Source organism: Equus przewalskii, chromosome 28, assembly GCF_037783145.1.
Source record: "Equus przewalskii isolate Varuska chromosome 28, EquPr2, whole genome shotgun sequence".
Lineage (NCBI taxonomy): Eukaryota > Metazoa > Chordata > Mammalia > Perissodactyla > Equidae > Equus > Equus przewalskii.
The window spans coordinates 34,168,367-34,185,771 of record NC_091858.1 but is presented as its reverse complement, the minus strand read 5'-3'; the positions used below and the strand labels follow the sequence as shown (position 1 = coordinate 34,185,771).

At 36.0% G+C, this 17,405-nt stretch overlaps 1 long non-coding RNA gene across 1 annotated transcript in view; it reads right to left on the bottom strand.

Annotated features, from left to right (window-relative positions):
- The window catches only part of LOC139080073 (uncharacterized), a 263,385-nt gene that overhangs the window by 48,609 nt on the left and 197,371 nt on the right, over positions 1-17,405 (bottom strand). The gene's annotated exons all lie outside the window — the stretch shown is intronic.

The window sequence follows — 17,405 nt, the reverse complement described above, 5'->3', positions numbered from 1 at the left end:
ACCCAATGGGGTCTGTGGAAAAAGCCTGCAAGTGGATGTAAACCCCTTCTTGTTTCCGCAGCTCCCATAGACTCTGTTCGCTCATGCTGGCGTAAACTTGGCATTTCACAATATGTTAACAAAACTGAATGGAATTATTCTTATTGGGTGGTGAGGGGTCTTATGTCTGTCCAGGCGAGCAAATGCTCCCATCCTGTCTCTATTTGGAGCTGCCTCATTTCCACAGATTTCCAGTTAGTTGGTGGCCTTATGGCCTCAGCCCTCAGATGGGTTAAAGAAAAAGCGTAGTTTTACAGATTATACAGGTTTTTTTTAGTACATTATACATATACTTATAAAGCCCAGAGCAATGTTTTAACCAGCTTTCTGTATTCCAACAGAAGTCAAATTGGAATTTTTTTGTAAATAATAAATTTTAATTTAATTTTTTTCAGTCCCTCTGATTAAAGATAGGAAAACTTGAAAAAACTAAACTTTTTCAAAATTTACAAACTTTCAAAATAATATTTTTAAAAAATGTGTACCAATTATACTTTTGAAGTTATTAAAGCTTAAGACTGCACAAGATTATTTTTATGTACATATGCACAAACATGTATACACACACACAGTGGATTAGTTTCATAAGGCTGTTGTGACAAAGGGGCAGCTTAAAACAACAGAAATGTATTCTCTATCAGTTCAGGAGTCTAAAAGTCCGGAGTCAAAGTGTTTGTAGGGCCATGCCCTCTAAAGAATCTGAACAAAATTCTGTTTCGTGATTTTCTCTTAGCTTGTGCTGTTTTCCAACAATCTTTGGTGTTCCTTGGCTTGTTGATGGAGCCCCTCAACTCTGCCTTCATCTTCACATGGCTTTTTTCTCTTATGTGTCTGTTTCTCTGTGTTTCTTCTACTCCTTTTATAAGAACACCAGTCATGTTTAATCAAAGGTTCATCCTACTCAGTATGACCCCATCTTAAATTAACTAATTACATCTGTACTGATCTTACTTTCAAATAATTAATATTCTGAGGAAGTGGGGGTTAGGATTTCAATATATCATTTCTCAGGACAGCAGAATTTAATCCATAACACATATACACTCATATACCCAATTATGACAGGGTTGATTTTACTTTAAGACTGCAAGGATGGTTGAACATCAGATGATATATCATTGTAATTCATCAGATTGATATTCATATCATCATTTTATTTGATGATGGAGGAAACATTACATTTAACTTTATCCATTCATCTTACAATGATAGATACTTTAATCCAAAAAAGGTTATCTACTAGAAATCTTTCTTCAATAGCTTATTATTAAGAAACTTTAGGAGCAGTCCCAATATTTTCAGAAGGGAAAATGACAGACAATGTACCTCTTAGTATGATATATTTTTCTGGTGTTTTTAAGAACTTTCAGTAAAAAAAACAAAACAGACTTGCATAAAACTTGGAAAAGAGGAAGCATTTTCATTAATTCAGATGAGCTTATATTTTCCTAGAATTTACACAGACTCATCGAAATGTATAGTTAAATATGTGTGGTTTTTAAATCATACCTCAGCAAGGTATGAAAAACCAGTATTAGAGACTTAAGGAAGGAGAATGCCGGTGGCCATAGTTCCTTCATTACATGGATTATAAAATAGTAATTAATAAAATAAAACCAGCCATAAAAAGAGAAACATGGTTAATGAAGTCTCACTTGTAGCAAATGTTTATTATTTATGGTTTTGCATCAAAGGCGACTGAGAACTGACATTCAGAATCACAGAATGCAAATCAGAAGGGCATATCTTCCACTCTAAACAGCTATATCTAGAAAGAAATATTTACCAGTATTCTAATTAGATAGTGAAACTATACTAAACATCATTTATTCGTACCTATTGTAATTTTTAAAAAATATATAATTAAATAATATTGTTCATATTGTAAGCACACTATAAGAAACTACACCTATTGTACTATATAGATTTAATTCTTCATATCATCTGCTGCCATCCTAGAGTCTAAAGATAAAGGCCAATCATAAATATTACTACAGAGAGAAATTAATCTCAGTGGATACAACTAATTTTGTAGCTACCATTCTAGTATCCAGGTGTGCACTTTTGATCTTAATACACTGTATGGTACAGAACTCTCAGTGTTTGACTTGTGTGGGTTATGAAGCTGCATAGACCGAATCTCAGAGAATGAATGGTGAACTCCAACACACAGACCATGGCAGAGGCATTGCTGAGCGAAACACCAGCCCTCATTGCTCTAATTAAATGCAGTGGTCAGTGACCCACACCAATGATCCCCTTTATTGCAACAGAAAATCAAAAGTTTCAGTATTTTACTCAGATCACATACAAATGAAGTTGATCTTGAGTAATAACATCCTTGAACATGAAGGACAAAAAAATAACCCTTTAATTACCATGTTTATGTCTCCTTTTTTAGTTACCTACAGAAAGTAAACATGCTTAAGATCATCTTGGCAATTACAGCCTGCCTTTCAGACTGTTTAATTATGAGTGAATCAATCAATATGGCTCTTTTCACTGCCTCATTCCAGTGCTTTAAACCAGTTTTAAAAGTGAGCATTTCCCGTAGACTTGGGCTTATATTTCCCTTTTATATAGTTATCCTAACCCTTAAAAATGTTTAAATAAAAAGTGCATGATTCTCTTGTACTTTCCATGGTATTGGCTTTTCCTCAAGTTTTTGAATGACCGTCCTTTTGTTTATACCCATCACATGGCTGTTCTCGCATGCAGATGGCAAAATTTCAGCCGTTTCCCCAGAATGACTCTCTGACATATTCCTCAACGTCCTTGATTTCTTTCACAAGAGGCAGAGAATTTTATTTGCTCTTTAAAGCTTAAATGTAAAAAAACCTAAATAATTCAGTGTATAAAAGTATCTGCTATGCCTCAGGGAAGCTATTGATGACCTTGGACCCAGGGGGTGTTAATATTTTCCTGGAATTCAACATGCACTGTAGGCTTACTCTCAATTTTCCCATATGGCAACTAACTTCTCCATTATGTTTATCTTGCCATCTATGCTCTCCTCTCAAAAAACAAGCCAGGATTATCAAAAAGATAAGAGATAAGTACTGCTGAGAATGTGGAGAAAAGGGAACACTTTCACACTGTTGATGGGAATGTAAATTTGTACAGCCATTATGGAAAACTATATTGAGGTTCTTTTAAAAATTAAATATAGAGCTACCATATATCTAGCAATCTCAATTCTGAGCATATATCCAAAGGAAACGGAATCACTGTCTTGAAGAGATATCAGCACTCCCATGTTCATTGCAGCATTATTCACGATAGCCAAGACATGGAAACAACCTAGGTGTCCATCAATGGGTGGATTGATAAAGAAAATGTGCTATATACATAAAATTAATCAGCCACAAAAAAGAAGGAACAAATGCAAACTGCCATTTGCAGCAACATGAATAAACCTGGAGGACATTATGATAAGTGAAATAAGCCAGACACAGAAAGACAAATACTGCATGGTACCACTTATACGTGACATCTTAAAAAGGTGAACTCACAGAAGCAGAAAGTAGAATGGTGGTTGCCAGGGGCTGGAGGATGGGGGAAATGAGGAGATGTTGGTCAAAAGGTACACATATTCAGTTATAAGATTAAAAAGTTCTGGGGATCTAATATATAGCATGGTGACTAGAGTTAATCATACTGGATTGCAATCTTGAAATTTAGTAAGAGAGTAGATCTTAAATGCTCTCACCATCCAAAAATAAAAAGGGTAACTATGTGAGGTGATGGATCTGTTAACTAACGTGATACATGGATTAGACACAGAGGTTAGATTGCTGGTTACCAGAGGTGTAGGAAGAAGGGGGGACAGTGAAAGGAGTAAAAGGGCATTGAGATTGTGCATTATTGAAGCCCAGCTTTATTGATGAGTTAGAATTTAGCATTTTTGAGTCTTCTAATTCCAGTTTTATCCCTAATTTATTGCTACCCGGGGTTGGTCTACTCCTACAATGACCCATCTATAATTATGGTCCCCAAATGCAAAGGGCAGATACTAAGATAAGAAAAATATTCGTTCAAATGAAGACATTTGCTTACTTAAATAATGTACCCAAAAAGTGCTTCACCCATTATATTCAGTGAGTGTACAAGTATGTTTTGAGTAAATTTTTGAATTCCAATCAACAGTAATAGTACTTCCATGGTTCATATTATTTGACTGATTCTTGACTAATTAGTTTTTGTTTGTTCATTTGTTTTTTGTTTTGGTTTTTTTGTCCAGGATCTTCTTTATCAATTAGAAATGAAAGGAGAAACAAACATCTCCCGCTGTCCCCTTATTTTAAATGGGGATAAGAAGCCTAAGATCTGATGACTAAATTGCCCACGATCATTTGGCTAGTAAATTTTTTCAAATGGAATCTAATCCCAAGCCTAACACCCTCTCCATTACTTTGCTGCTACTCTGCTATCCAGAATTGACATTGTACAGATCATTTATCTTTTATTCATTGCAATGCTTTTGTGCACTGAAAACTTAGAGAACAAGTGGCAAAGGCATTTTGAGAAAACACACACAATGTATGTGTTCTCCAATGAGGAGCACACTTTCAGGATAATGGTGCTTGGGCCAGTTGATAAGGATCCAGAGACAAAATGGTACCCGCTAGTCAGGACAGAACAAAGGGCAGCAGAAGTGCTTCTGTCTGCCTTGGCTTTTGAATTGCTGGTTTATACCACTGTGTTCTTACACACTCCCACCACTCATCCTAACACTCTTCCAATAAATTTGCATTAATTAAAGCTATAGATACCCATAGGCCTGGGGCCTCTGACATTGCGATTTCTATCTCCTCTCTCATTACCTGAAGCAAAACTTATTGGTAAGTACTAACCAAGTTTCTCTTGTTCTAGAAAGAGCAAACTTTGTTTTAATTCTTCACTTGATTTAAAATCAATTTAAAAGGCAACCTCAAATTTGCAATATTTTGATAGGTTGTCATGAATCCCCCAAATGCAACAAACAAACAAATAAATAATTTTCCAATTTTCCAAATAAATAAATTTCCAACTTTCACTCAGAAACTGCCAGTTTGACCAAATTCATGAAGAGAAGACATTGAAGATTTAAGGTTAGGTGACAGAAGAGTAAAGCCCAAACTAGCAAGCATTTGAACTGATGTAATGAATGAAAATGGTTCTTCAAGACAAATATTTTAATATATTATTAAATTATATCATACTTTATACTAAAAATATCACACTGGTTAAATATACATTTGGCAATCACATCCCACAAAGTGCCTGCTTTTAAAACTTTAACACTCAATATGAGTGACTAAATGCTTATTATTTTTTTAAATAATTAATATTTTAGACATTGTATCCTTAGTTTGAAATATGTTCAGTGATTTTGCAAACACACACACACACATTCTATGCTATCTGCTTCTTTCTATGTTAATGCATCTTTTTACTGATTAAATTTTGAGGTACTCTAGAATCGAGGATCCTTCATCTTAAAAGCAAAGAAATTTGGACTTTACACAAGCAAAACTCACATTTTTCTTGAAAATTTAATTGTAACATTTTGGAAAGAGACAACATTAAAATAGGCTGTCTTTCTTGAATGAGGACTGAATGACCATGTAAATGATAGCCTACATTGCATGTGTACACACACATACGCAAAGGGGTCACATAAAGATGTAATTAAATCTGTCTTTCTCTTTGCTGAGTCTTATGGTATACTGAAGAAATTGAGAAAACAGCAGATTCATTAATAATGAAAAAATATAAGGACATATGGATTTAACTGTGCATCATTGTATCTTTTCTTTTAAAAATAAAGAAAGAAAGAATGACACTGCTCTTAATTAATAAAAAGATAAGTATTCCTTTGAGGAAAAAAAGACAGAGGAAATAAAGCATTTATCAACTACCTTTGAATTATATAACTGTTAAAAAGGTGATACAATTTAGGTTTACCCTTATCCAGATAATTTTCAATTCACATTGAAACATTTTTTTTTTTATCAGTACATGCATGCTGCTCAGATAAAACAAATTCCCCATGTCTGTGAAAAAAAGAGTAAGTCTACCAGAAAAACTCAGAAGAAAATAAATACAAAGGAGAGACTAGTAGTGCTAAGTGTAAGAAGTAAGGCGATGAAAGAAGGTAGTGATATGACTGTAGAAAGTTATTTTTCATACACACAATTGCAATTTTAGTCATGCAGAACTAAAAGTGAAAAAAACATTTATTACAAAATGTGGTCTACAAACAATATGTGCAATGTGTAGGCATTGTACCAAACCCTGGCTTTCTTATTTGACCGGTTTCATTCATTTCAATGAAGTAGTTCACAGTGATGAATAAGAGACACTACTTGTTGTCTCTCATTATTATAAAAAGTTATTATAATGCTTAAAATTTGAAAAGTGTAACATAAGATGATGTGATTCTGGAAGTGCTGAGAAATAGCATTGATTTCAAACTCTGTCTTCTTTTCATCTTAATCCTTCATTCAGTTAGGGAGTGGCTTATTGTTTGCTGCTTACGATTGTTACTTCAAAAGAGCTGCCCCGGCTTTGATAATTGAATATACTCCTTAAGAATCAATGGTTTTCAAGGAAGAAAAACTACTGTCTTACAGAAAGTGAGGACATTCTGGAAAGATATTTGGGTACCTGGAAAAATAAAAAAGAAAGCCCTGCATAATTATTCCTTAGAAAGGATGGGCATTGTGGTCCCTCCACAGAATTTAGCAGCAGAAATCCACAGACCTTTATTCTAGGGCCCCGGCATTAATTTGACTTCAGTACATTCTTTTTTTTGTCTTTGGTTTTTGTTTTTGTTGAGGAAGATTCACCTTGAGTTAACATTTGTTGCCAATCTTCCCTTTTTTTTTTTTTTTTGTATATGAGTCACTGCCACAGCATGGCTGCTGACAGACGAGTGGTGTAGGTCCACGCCTGGGAACCAAACCTGGGCCACCAAAGTGGAGCACACCAAACTTAACCACTAGGCCACCAGGCCTGGCCCAGTACAATCTTCAGTGAAAGGAAATCTGTAGATGTTTGCCAGGCAAATATCAGCATGAAATAATCTATCGTGATCAGGGTTCTAGAATAGATACATGGGTGTGGTCCCTTACATTAAAGTTGTGATTCTAGTCCCCAGAGAAGCAGGATTGGCTGGGCAGTGACCCAAAAGTTTTCTACTTATGCATGCACAGATATTTCATATCACATTGTCTGAGCAGAAAATCATATGTTTCCCTGTTTCTGCCTCTGCCTCCTTAGAAAAGCATATTCTTTTTTTTTTTTTTTTAATTTTTTTTTTTTTCCTTTTTCTCCCCAAAGCCCCCTGGTACATAGTTGTATATTCTTCGTTGTGGGTCCTTCTAGTCGTGGGATGTGGGACACTACCTCAGCGTGGTCTGATGAGCAGTGCCATGTCCGCGCCCAGGATTCGAACCAACGAAACACTGGGCCGCCTACAGTGGAGCGCGCGAACTTAACCACTCGGCCACGGGGCCAGCCCCAAAGCATATTCTTTTTTAAATCAGTCAAAAGCTCTTCCTGATTTCGAAAACATAATTACTTGAAATGCCATTTGTAGTATTGAATTACAGAGGCTATGAATCAGAAATTTATTGTCTTTGAACCCAAGGCCTAACTTTATGCAGTACACTGAAATTAAAAAAGAATAAAGTGAGATAATATCCTCTGGTGATTTCAAAAATCCACTTTTAAAATGAGAAATGCGGAAAGGAGTATCTTCATAAATTAGGGGAGGAGATTTGTAGTCATTTAGAATAGCTGCAACTAAGCCCTTTGATTTTGGAGAATTTTCTATAACCTAAATATATACATTGACTCAAGAATTACTTCTAAATTACTTCTATAACAAGAATTACTTTCTATAGTTCAAAATATGATTTTCAGCTAGTCAAAATAAGGCAACTGGTTTTTAAATGTGTTTGCTTACTTTAATAACAATACATCTACCATGTTACCACTGTGGAATGCAGTTCACTTTAGACAGAATTTCAGAAGTATGCCAAGGTTTGTGTCAAATGTCTGACCAAACCCAATTAGTCAGGAGTCATCAACCACTGCCTATGGAGTAATAGGTTTAGTTCAACATTTGTGAATTTTTCAGGGACAATAAACATCCTACAAACATTTAAAAAGTGACCTTCATTCATTTTTGAACCTTTACTTTAAATTACTTAGTTCTACTTAAAAGTGACATTTAGGGGCCGGCCCTATGGCCAAGTGGTTAAGTTCATGTGCTCTGCTTCGGCGGCCCAGGGTTTCGCTAGTTTGGATCCTGGATACAGACACGTCACCACTCGTTAGCCCATGCTGAGGTGGTGTCCCACATAGCACAACCGGAGGCACTCACAACTAGAATATACAACTATGTACCAGGGGGCTTTGGGGAGAAGAAGAAAGAAAATAAGATCGGCAACAGATGTTAGCTCAGGTGCCAATCTTAAAAAAAAAAGTGACATTTAAAATTATTCTAATATGACAACAGCAAAAATATCATTCTGCAAGTATAAAATATCTGAACTGTAAAACATAGGAGTTAAGTCATTTTCATATTTTGTTTCAAAAGGATGACTAGCTTATAGGCTTATTTTTAATGCGCTCACATTTTGGTTGGAGAGAGGCATGTTACAATTTTAAATTCCATACATGTTATTCTCAAGGGATCTGAAAGGATTCTTCAATAGTCAGTCCTAGAAAATTAACTACTCAAATGATCAAGGAGAAAGAGAGAGAAGTTGATTCATTTGATGGAAATCTCACTCTCACATAACGTCTACAGTCTACCGTTTTCTCAAGTACTGAAGTACTCCAGGTTTGGCCTAGAACTAATATTATAGTAAGCATTTAAGGATGTGGAGATTCCATCACTGTTTCATGAGCAGCTCTGGTGATAATGTATTATTTTCTCACTTGAGTGTCCTGAATGATTTAGTTTGTGAACCAGTCACTAATAGTTTGGACAAATCAAGCAGTAGGCAAATCAAGTCTGTAAGAGAAAAATGTACTATCTAAAATACCATGCTATTATCTAAAACATGCACTGCATAGCAGAACATATGCAAATGATTTATTTTCAATATCACATTTTAATTTGTGAGGTTTTAGTTAAATCAAAAACCACCAATCACACCAAGATAGCATCTTTTCTTCTATAGCTTGGGTTTTTTCCCCAGTATTGCTGTTCATGGAATAGCTCATACATAGTCATTGCTCCCACAAAATGTCTAGGGCTGCCAAACCCATGTGGACCTGGTCATTGGGCATGGTAATATTTCCTTGACTGTTTGATTTGTATAATCTATACAGTAATTGCTGCAAAGCCTGTCATTTCAAGTGGCACAAATCCTTAATATTCACTATATAAGGAAAGAGAGTTGGGTCAAGTAAGAAGGTGGTTGGTTGAAAAATCTTCCAGCAGATAACAGAACACTTCATACTTCTAGTGGCTTCTCAAGCTCTCAGGATTTTAGTACAGTCACTTTTTTTAATTAAAAAAAGGAAAGAAAATTCATTCTAATCTAGTGTGTTTTTCTCTCTTCCCTATTCGCAGTCTCTTTGGAGAGAACATATTATGATATGGGATCAAGGGTGGGCCAATGGGTTCCTGACTCTTATATAATACAATTCTAAGAAAGCAAAACATTTTGTATGCAATCCTCATGGGATCTAGAGATCATAAAACAAGCCAAAATGAACAAACAAACCCATAGCACATGGAGAAAAAAGGGGTGAGACATTTATTACGCCAAGTGACTCATACATGACGCTGATTTGAATTTGGGAATTAGTTCTCAGAAGAGGAAATACTGCTTTCCATATAATCCACACTTTACGCACCCTACAAGTTGTCTCGCATGTTTGTAAAACGATTCAATATTTTAGTACTTTTTATTTTTTGATAATGCATCCTTTGCTCAGGAATCAGGGCCTAGCACATGATCGGCACTCAACATTGTTAAATATTTTCAAGTACACAGTAAAAATTATTGATGTGTTCTATTCAAGAAATGATACTTTCTAGAATTACAGAAAAATGTTATATGATTACCCATTCATATGTTTAAAAGTTCTATATGTAAATGATATCTTGGACTTTACTGAAACAATGCTTAAAAACTCTAAGGAACAGACTATGTCAACAGAAAGCTCTTCCTAGGCATAAAGAGGCAGTTTCCTTTTACCTCCACCTAGAATACCTGGTTTCCATAGCTTTCCATCTGTCCTGGGAAACTCCCAATTGATCCTCAAAACTTACTTAAAAGACTTCCTTCTTTGAAAAGCTTCACTTCTCCAGGCAAAATTAAACACTCTCTTCTCTTTCACAGTGCCTTGCTATCCCTCTGCTGCAGTCGTTGTGCACCACTGAAGTCACTTGTTTATGCATCTCAGCCTCCTCCTCCTAGACCAAATTGGAATCTCTGAAGACCAAGGCCTGTCTCTAGCTTTCTTTAAAGACAATATTATGAATAGTGTCATGGGGGACAATAGCAGCAATAATTAATAATTTCTGTGACAACCATCCATGAATTAACTCCTAATATGTGGAAAGAAACATGCTAAGTGTTTACCCACATATAATCCTCACAAATATTATCCTCTGTGAGATAATCACTATTTTCTTTCCCAATGCAAAAAGGAGAAAACTGAACATGAACAATCACAGAGCTAGGAATCAACCCACATGTCTGAGCACAAACTCTCAATCATAGTACCATGCTGCCTAACAGTTTTTTAAAAATAATATGTATTGAATGAATGATGAACTTGTTCATATTGATCGATTTGACTCAAACTTTGAGGTCTTACTGGAATATCATTTCCTCTGTTGAGTATGCCTTTCCGATCAGCCACTTCTCCTCTTACAGGCGATTCTAATTGCACTTTCTTCGGCATTGTTCATAAGACAGTCTAACACTTAACACATAGTATTGCAGTTATTTAACCAGATTGTAAGAACCTTTAGAACTGGGGCAGTGTTTTTCTTCTTCTCTGGATCACCAGGGATCATCATCTTAATAAATATTTGTTGAAATAATTGGAAAAAATCAAGTTCCTTAAATGTTCAATCACTAAAGGGCATGAAAATGTGGCTTTTGTTGTCCCAGTTGGTTTCATTCACACTTTAAGCCACTGGCTGTGCATTAGAACTGTCTAGAGAGGGTTTAAAAATGCAACTTCCTCAACTCCATTTGTGGGGATTCTGACTGCATGGGTGGGACCCTGAAATATCTGCTAAAACACTTCCCTTGCAAGCGAAGTGGGAAATTGGGTCCTGTGACTGCTCAGATTCTTTCCATTGCTCTTAGATACTTTCTTTATTCATAAACATTCTCTTTAATGCTACAAGCAGGTGCAGTGGAGAAGCCCCCTGAAAGTCAACCCTTCTCATATCAAAACTCAATGTTTGTTTTTTCATAGACTGCAATGTTCTAGTTTTGTTTTGATTTTTGTTACCGGTGCCCTGCATAGCAGCAGGTGCATATGGACATTTAATGAGCATTTAATGATATGCTGAGGATGATTTAGTGTACTGGACAGGTAATATAATGAATAATAGCTCCAAGTTTTGAGATGTTATCTCCAACTTTGGCTACAATCCACCTAAGTAACTTCAATAATCTGTCAGAATTTGTCACAATATTTTAAAAAATAAAAGCAACTGTGTTGTGTTGTTTCATTTTCCAACATGGTCTGTTTTCTCCGCATACTGATTATATTAGTTTACTGTTGCTGCAGAACAAATTAACACAAATGTTGCAACTTGAAAGAACCTGAGTTTATGATGTCAGAGTTTCCTAAGCCAGGAGTCTGGGCATGACTAGGAGGAATCAAGTTGGCAGGCCATGCATCTCACTTGGGAATCAGGGTGATCTTCCAAGGAAGGTCATTCAGGTGTTGACACAATGCAATCCCATCTGATAGTAGGATGGAGGTCCCTGTCTACTCACAGCCATCTACTGGAGAACACGCTCGGCTCTTTGAAGCTACACACAGATGCTTCCTATGACCCCTATACACCATTCACACCAGGGATTTGCTTTATCCCAGGCACGTGTGAGCACATCAAGTTGATTTCCAATCCCCATCCAGTCTGAGGTCCATATAACGTAACTTAGTCATGGGAGGGACCACCCCATCACCATTTGCCATATGAAGTAAGCGAATCAAGGGAACTGATACTCAGATAGTTCCTTTTCAGAGGTTGTTTCCATACCCAACGGGAGGGAGTATGAAGGGCTTGCAAGCTGTTTTTCAGGAATCATGGAGGCCATGATAGAATTCTCCTCACACTTTAATAGGGAGCTGTGCAATTCTAGAAGCTCAAATTTTAACTTTTAGAGCTATTCCCCACTGAAGGTTATAAACTTGAATTTTACATACTCAAATTTTCTTCACTTTATGGTTTTACATGTAAAAAATACAATATTTGATTTCTTCCATGCCTTGGTTGTTGTTTTTATTTAGAGATTCTAGCAATAGGCCTTGTCGAGAGGCTTGGAGATATGGCATTCTAAATTAGAGAACAGTGACATTGAGGCAACCTGGAGTGAGTTTTTATTTGACATACAAGAGAAAAAAAAGGAGAGTGGCTATTTTAACTTTTTCCATAAGCCCATTTGCCAACATGAGGAGAAATTAATCCTCAGGGTTATAAAATCCATAAACGGTTTTGATTTCTTTTTCTTGCAAAGAGTGTGCATATATTAAGAGTTTATGTGATTATTCTCCATCATTATTATATTTTACTAACCTCTAGGGATTTTCTCACCTTCAGCATTTGGCTCTCAGATTTTTTTCAACAACTTGTTCTGCTATCATTCTTCCATCTTCTATCCTGATGATGGTTCAGACTTAAGTTATGTCTGCTTCACGGACTAGGGGTTAAACATAAGACACTGAGGTCAGCTCATGTGGATTAGAATTCCACCTCTGACACTTATAAACCTCTCTGTGCTTTATTTGTGTGAAAGTAATAGAATCTCTTTGTTTAGGTTATTGTAAAAGTTAAATGAGTCAATATGTGTAAATTATTTGGGACAGTACCTTACGCATTATAAACATCATATAAATGTTTACAGATATTTTGAGCTTCCATTCACATCCTCTTCACTTTTATCTCAATTTTCCTTTGGCTCAGTGCTGGATTGACCAAGACTTATATCCTCTATTACTGAGAATGGACTTTAGAATTCTTGAATGCGAGCTTTCTCCTCTATAAACCCAGCCTCATCTTGCTCTGTACTCCTACTATTTTGAACACACTGAACTAATTATCATCCTTTATTATCAACTTTATATCTTGCAGGTTTCTTGGTTATTCCTCAAAAGTAAATTTTGTTTTATTCTCTACCAACCCCTCCATCTCTGAAGTTTAGTTTTTCTTATTTTTATATGACCAACTCTAACAATACAAATTTTATGTTTTTCAAAAAATATTTTCCAATATTGAATGTTTTATAATTAAAACCCCACAAAACTCTAGGCAATATGTAACAGCAGAGAGGAAGAAAAAGGCTTTTCCCAATGATATCCATGGTTTACTTTTAGTTCATACTCCTAAACACAACCTTTACAGATTTATATTTACAGAAACATAATCATATGATTTGTGTTTCTGTGAAGGCTAGTCTTTGACATAATTTTATATCAGTGTATTTTTACTTGAGATATACATCTATATTATCATTTTAATTGTTGAATAGTATTTGGTTGTATAGGTGTACTACAATTTATTTAACCATACTCTATTATTGAGTTGTTTACAGTTTCTAACATACACATACCTGCACCCACACATGCACACGCACATTCACAAATTCAGATTGATCATGCGTAAGCACACATATTACATATGCTATATATTAGATACTTCTTCATCGTGGATTACTTCCTGAAAATCAATATATAGAAGTGAGATTACTGTGAAGCACATCAAGCTTTTCTATATGTTGTTGTACTTTTACTAAAATATTATACCAATCCATGATCTGATGACAGTAGATATGAGAGGCTGTGTCACCTCCTCATGCCAACATTGAAAATTGTCATTCAAGTTAAACAGTGGTATTCTTCCTTTTCCAATAGGACTTGTACTTTGTCACCTACCTGTCACCCAGCTACGCTTACTAAAACCTGACAAGATGCTAAAGAAGTGCTGCGACTCACGACACACAAGGAAGCATCAGACCGAAGGCACTTAGTCTTTACAAAATTTTCCATTTATGTTAAATTAAAGTGATGCCAAATGGAGGAAAAAAATGGATCTAACACCATCATCATATGTGAAGGAAAAGAATAAGTCAAACGTTTCAGAAGATTATATTACTTATTTCAACATCTCTCTTAAAGCATTTTATCTAGACGACATGAAAACACTGAAACGGAGTGTTCGTGGTCTAAAACACCATAAACATTATGTGCTATTATTATCTCTGCATCAGAAGTTTCCTGGAAAATTTTAACGTCTGATTTTTTTTCACATCTCACTCTTGAAAAATTTTTTCTGAGTGCTTTTTTGTCATTTTCAATCTCCTTCTGGGATAGTGGGTTAAAGAATAATTTCCCCAAATATGGTAAGACAACATAGTTTTCTGTGGGAGAGACTGTGAATTTTAAGTATCTACTTTTTTGGCCTTTACACAGATTCTTTTATAAGATTTGCCTCAAAAAAGAGATTCTTGGGTGATGTCAGGAAAATGGCAGACTAGGGCAGCTCTAAGCTCTCATTCTTCTACAGAAACACTGAAAGAAAACAAGCAGATCACCTTTGTCAGAGCTCTGGGAACAGTCAAAGGTTTACAGCAAACAAACAAAAGCCCAATCAAGGCAAAAAAAACCCTTCAAAATAGTAGGAAAGATTTGTGGCGTTTTTACTTGCCCTTGACTCAACTCCTTCCTGGGACAGTGGCAACGCATCTCCCTGTTCCCTGCCTTGAACCCAAAGGAGCAGAGCAGACTTACTTGAAAATTGTTGTGTAGGGCTCTCTAATCTGTCTGAGGGATACCTGAAGGAATGACTCAAGAAGCCTGTCTCGTTTCAACCAAGGGAGAACTCAGATAAGAAAAGCAGCAGGCACTGCTCATTTAAGCATAAAAAGCTCGTAAGAGACTTTAAATCAACTATGGTTACAAGAGAGCAGGAAGGAAATTATAGTAATAAAAGATTCAATAGACATAACGATTATAAACATTTATATACCTAACAGCAGACACTCACACTGAACAAAGCAAAAACTGACAGAATTAAAAGGAGAAATGGACAATTTTAAAATAACTGTTGGAGACTTCAGTTCCTCACTTTCAATCATGAATACAACAACTAGACCGGACGGTAAGTAAGAATATAGAGGAATCGACTGACACAAGACGCCAACTAGATCTAACACACACGTGTAGAACTCTCTCCCCCAAAATAGCAAAACATACATTTTTCTCAAATTCATAGAGAACATTCTCCAGGATAGACCTTATAGTAGATCACAAAACAAGTTTTAATAAATCTAAAATGGTTGAAATCATACAAAGTATCTGGTAATAATAGAAGAAAACTAGACATTAATGGCAGAAAGGAATGTGGGAAATTCACAAACATAAGGAAATTAATACACTCTTAAACAATCAATGGTTCCAAGAAGAAATCACAAAGGAAATTAGAAAATGACCTGAGACAAATGAAAACATAAATGGAACACACCAACTTCTGGAATTCAGTGACACACAGAGACACGCAGGGGAGAAGGCCACGCGAATACGGAGGTATCGATTGGATGTGTGCTTCAACAAGGCAAGGAACACCTGGAGCCACGAAGATGGAAGAGGCAAGGAACGTTCCTCCCCTAGAGCCTTTCAAGGGAGGGCGGCCCTGCAACACCTTGATTTCAGACTTCTGGTCTACAGAACAGCGAGGAAATACATTTCTGTCGTTTTAAGCACCCCAGTTTGTGATTTGCCCTTTCAGGTTCCACGTTAAACCCCTTGAATGACAAGTGGTCGGCTTCTGTCAAACGACCAGTGACTATTCTTTGATTCCTCTACCTATTACAACTTATATCTTCCTCTTTATTTTTCACTGTATCAAAACTGAATGGCCCAAACATAAACTCTGTTTCCTGAAATTGCAACATCATCATTAAGCCTTTGGCGTAAGATTTAAAGTGAGAATATGGTCTGTCTTGATTCTATTATGTCTTTGAAGTTCTACTCATCAAAATGCGTAGGAAGTAATAAAGTGGTTATAGGCTTAATTCCATTATCTTACATGATAAATTCATTGAAATAAAACAGCATCAACAATAATGCCAGCTACTCAATCGAGTCCATAACGTTTAGATCCACCAGTCTCTTAAAACAGCTTTATTAGAACATTTAATAGATCAGCATTTCCAGGTCTCTGGGCAGATTGAAAATTTAGAAGAAGATATATTTAAAAAAATATATACAGGTATTGCCATAATCAAATCCTAATCCTCTCCATGCAATAAGAAATTTTCCCATGAGGAAGAATACAAGCTAGGTGTCACCTACCACAAGTTGGTAATATGCTAAAAGGTTATACGTCACATTTTCTTCCCCAAGTTCAAACTCTGGATCACCACTTTCCATTTGTCCCAACAAAATGAGCAAAGATGCAAGGAACAGAGTGCACACACCTTGTATTGGTCAGAGTTTACTCATGGAGAACCGATTTGACTCCAGCTGGTTTAAACAGAAAGAGATTAATTATAAAATATTAAATGGCATGCAGAAGTTTCGGGAATGCCAAAGGGACAGATGCTGGGCTAAGTTTCTAGAAACAACTCCAAAAATCTTATCACAGATGTGTTGCCAGGTGAGCTTCTGCTCTGCCACTGTCACAGAGCTGCCTCTGCTATGTTGGAAAGCCTTCAGTACAGCTTCCAGCTCCTGAACCACACAATTCCTCTTTCAATTCATATCATCACATAATTCAGTTCTGAATGTAGAACCCAAATAACACATACACTCTGAAAAGGGGTCTGGTCACTGTGAGAAATAAGTATTATTTAAGCCATTCATTCTATGGTATTTTTATTATAGCAGCCCAAACTGGCTAAGAAAATATGCAATTGCCGGCTGCAAATAACTATAGTTTTATTTCTTCCTTTCCAATCTGTCTGCCTTTTATTTCCCATTCTTGTCTTACTGCACTGGCTAAAACTCCCAGCACTGTGTGGAATATGAGTGGTGACAGCAAACGTTCTTGCCTTATTTCATCATAGGAAAAAAGTATTCAGTCTTTCAAAATACAAAATCAAGTATGATGTTTGCTGTATGTTTTGTGGATGTGTTTTATCAAGTTGAGAAAGTTCCCATCTATTCCTACTTTT